Here is a 4,570-nt window from a genome sequence, read left to right as displayed (position 1 = left end):
ATCGGTGTACGTACGTGGGATGAGCACAGATGGGAGGAATTTAACCTTAAGGCGTTGCTGTTCGTGACCATCAACGATTGGCCCGCTCTCAGTAACCTTTCAGGACAGACAAACAAAGGATACCACGCATGCACGCACTGTTTAGATGACACTGAAAGTATATACCTGGACAAATGCAGGAAGAATGTGTACCTAGGCCATCGTCGATTTCTTCCGACCAACCATCCATGTCGAAAGAAAGGCAAGCATTTCAAAGGCGAGGCAGATCACCGGAAGAAGCCCGCCATGCGCACCAGTGATCACGTGCTTGCTATGGTCAATGATTTACACTACGTAATCTTGGGAAAGGGTCTCGGTGGACTAGCTGTTCCGAATGACGCTGAGGGACACGCACCCATGTGGAAGAAGAAATCTATATTTTGGGACCTACCCTACTGGAAAGACCTAGAGGTCCGCTCCTCAATCGACGTGATGCATGTGACGAAGAACCTTTGCGTGAACCTGCTAGGCTTCTTGGGCGTGTATGGGAAGACAAAAGATACACCTGAGGCACGAGAGGACCTGCAACGTTTGCACGAAAAAGACGGCATGCCTCCGAAGCAGTATAAAGATCCTGCCAGCTACGCTCTTACGAAAGAAGAGAAAGAAATCTTCTTTGAATGCCTGCTCAGTATGAAGGTCACGACTGGCTTCTCGTCGAATATAAAGGGAATAATAAATATGCCAGAGAAAAAGTTTCAGAACCTAAAGTCTCATGACTGCCATGTGATTATGACGCAACTGCTTCCGGTTGCATTGAGGGGGCTTCTACCGAAAAACGTCCGATTAGCCATTGTGAAGCTATGTGCATTCCTCAATGCAATCTCTCAGAAGGTGATCAATCCAGAAATCGTACCAAGGCTAAGGAGTGATGTGGCGCAGTGTCTTGTCAGTTTCGAGCTGGTGTTCCCACCATCCTTCTTCAATATCATGACGCACGTCCTAGTTCATCTAGTCGACGAGATTGTCATCCTGGGGCCCGTATTTCTACATAATATGTTCCCCTTTGAGAGGTTCATGGGAGTCCTAAAGAAATATGTCCATAACCGCGCTAGGCCAGAAGGAAGCATCTCCATGGGCCATCAAACAGAGGATGTTATCGGGTTTTGTGTTGACTTCATTCCTGGCCTTAACAAGATAGGTCTCCCTAAATCGCGGTATGAGGGGAGACTGACTGGAAAAGGCACTCTTGGAAGAGACTCAATAATATGCAGGGACGGATATTCTTGGTCTCAAGCACACTACACAGTTCTATAGAACTCTACCTTGGTGACCCCGTATGTCGATGAACACAAGAACAGTCTGTGCTCCAAACACCCAGAGCAGTGCGATGACTGGATTACATGTGAACACATCAGGACTTTCAGCAGTTGGTTGGAAACACGTCTCAGAGGTGACAACACTGTTTGTGATGAGTTGTACTTGTTGTCCAGGGGACCATCTTTGACTGTATTGACTTACAAAGGATACGAGATAAATGGGAATACATTTTACATGATCGCCCAAGATCAAAAGAGCACCAACCAAAACAGCGGTGTCCGCTTTGATGCAGCAACCGAGAGCGGAAAGGACACATATTATGGTTACATAATGGACATATGGGAACTTGACTACGGACCTGATTTTAAGGTCCCTTTGTTTAAGTGCAAATGGGTCAATCTGTTAGGTGGCGGGGTACAGGTAGACCCACAGTACGGAATGACAATAGTGGATCTGAAAAATCTTGGGTACACTGACGAACCGTTCGTCCTAGCCAATGATGTGGCATAGGTTATCTATGTGAAGGACATGTCTACCAAACCGAGAAAAAGATAAGATAAGGAAGCGAATACATCATACGATGAGCCAAAGCGCCACATAGTTCTTTCAGGAAAAAGGGACATCCTGGGAGTGGACGGCAAGACAGACATGTCTGAAGATTATGAAAAGTTTCATGAAATTCCTCCCTTCAATGTCAAGGCTGACCCAAGCATCCTGATAAACAATGAAGACTATCCATGGTTACGGCGCAATAAGCAAATGACACAAGCAAAGAAAAAGTGAAGACTTTCTCCCGCAACTATTATGATGATACCATGCCAAATTTGTAACAGACGAACATGCTACCATTGTCCGTTTTGTACATGCACATGCTATGTGGGTGAAATTATGATACCATCCCAACTTTCAACTTTTTCAGAGTTCATTTGAAATGCTTTCATGTCTTATGGTTTGAAACTTTGATACTTCGAAAGTGATTGTCCATTTTGTACACAAAGTGCATCTCTACTTTTTGGAACATGCTATGTGGGTGAAATGATGATACCATGCCAACTTTCAACCTTTTCAGAGTTCATTTTGAAATGCTTTCCAATTTCAGAGTCATTTAGCTCAAAGAATGAATTAATAGCAAACAGAATGAACTACAAAACTTTTATGAAAATAAAAAAAATCAATTAAAATATTATGTTATGATCAACTAAAATAAAACTATAATATTCTTCAATAGCAAAAAGAATTTTTATAGTATTTAATTTTTGTGACCTAAAATCAAACTATAAGTATTTAATTGTAAGTATAAACAAAAAATAAATAACAAAGAAGAAAAAAAATTCTATTTTTATAGTAAAGTTATTCATAAACTAGTGATTCACACAAATTTTTAAAAATTCAAATTTAAACTATTCAAAATTTAAAACTAATGGCACTAACAGAAAGTTTATAATTTTTGTGACCTAAAATCAAAAAGAAATCACTAAAAAACTATAAGTATTTAGTTGTAAGTATAAATAAAAAATAAATAGAAAAAAATTCTATTTTTCTAGTAAAGTTATTCATAAACTAGTGATTCACACAAATTTTTAAAAATTCAAATTTAAACTATTCAAAATTTAAAACTAATGGCACTAACAGAAAGTTTATAATTTTTGTGACCTAAAAGGAAAAAGAAATCACTAAAAAACTGTAAGTATTTAGTTGTAAGTAGAAATAAAAAAATAAAAAACCAAAAAAATGTAGACATAAAAAAGAAAAAACCAAAAAATGCCTCCTACTGGGCCTCCACGGCCTGAATATGACTAGAAACCCTACATGGGCCCGGATTCAGGCCCGTAGAAGGCCCAATAGGCCCACAGGCAGTAGCAAGTTTAGGCCCGAAAGCCTGCATTAGAGAGGAGCTCGAATGGGGAGGCACACCTGCGCTTATAAACCAGTGTCGGCGCCCTTCAGCTAGCGATGTGGGACTAAACTTTTGGGCGCGGGGCAGCAAAGGCCATTGGTCCCAATTGGTAGCACCAACCGGGACTAAAGGGGGCATTGGCCCCGGTTCGTGGCATCAACCGGGACCAATGCCACCCTTTAGTCCCGGTTGGTGCCACCAACCGGGACCAAAGGCCGCCGCTTCCAACCGGGACTAAAGGGGGGCATTGGTCCCGGTTGATGCCACGAACAGGGACCATTGCTCTGGCTATATAAGCCAACACTTGTGAAATTTTGGCCAACCGCTCCCATTCGCCCCCAGGCCGTTCGTCGTCGTCGTCGCCGCCCCGAGGCCGTCGCCTCCCCATGCCATCGCCCCGCGCCCGCCGCGCGCCGCCCCGAGCCCGTCGTCGCCCCGCGCCGCCCCTTCCCTGACCCCGTCGCCGTCGCCCCGCCCCGTCCCCGAGCCCGTCGTCGAGCCCGTCGTCGCCCCGCCCCGTCCCCGCGCCTGCCCCGCCCCGTCCCCGAGCCCGCCCCGTCCCCGCGCCGTCGCCCCGCCCCGTCCCCGCGCCGTCGCCCCGCCTCGTCCCCGAGCCTGTCGTCGCCCCGCCCCGTCCCCGAGCCGCCCCGCCCCGCGCCCGCCGCGCGCCGCCCCTTTTTATCACTGATTTTAGGTTGATGATATGATGATGTTGATGATGTTTTTTTTCTGTTGATGATATGATGATGTTTTTTTTCTGTTGATGATATGATGATGTTTTTTTTCATATATGCATTTTTTCATATATGTACTAATTTTTTTAAGTTGTTAGTAGATATCGATTTTAGGTTAGTGCATTTTATCACTGATTTTAGGTTAGTTGATCGATTTAGTGCATTTTATGTTTGTTGCATTTTAGGTTAGTGCATTTTATGTTAGTGGAGAGGAAGAAGGAGAAGACGAGGAGAGGAAGAAAAGGAAGAGGAGAAGAAGAAAGGAATAGAGGAGAAGAAGAAAAAATAGAATTTTTTTTCTATTTTTCCTTCTTCTCCTCTATTCCTTTCTTCTTCTCCTCTTTTTTTTTCTTCTTTTTTTTCTTCGGTCTTCTCCCCCTCCCGATAGGAAAGTTTTATATAGAAAGTTACAATTTTAGAAGAGTTTTATATATGCAAAAGTTACAATTTTAGAAAAAGAAGGATAGGAAAGAAGAAAATAAGAAGAGGAAAGAAAGAAGAAGAGGAGAGGAAAAGAAGAGGAGAAATAAATAAGAAGAAGAAAAAAGAAGAAAAAGAAGAGGAGAAGAAGAAAGGAATAGTGGAGAAGAAGAGAAAATAGAATATATTCTCTTTTCTCCTCTATTCCTTTCTTCTTCTC

The sequence above is a fragment of the Triticum urartu genome, chromosome 5A, assembly GCF_056163025.1.
Source record: "Triticum urartu cultivar PI428250 chromosome 5A, HENAU_Tu73, whole genome shotgun sequence".
Taxonomy (NCBI): domain Eukaryota; kingdom Viridiplantae; phylum Streptophyta; class Magnoliopsida; order Poales; family Poaceae; genus Triticum; species Triticum urartu.
This window is presented reverse-complemented; position numbering follows the sequence as displayed.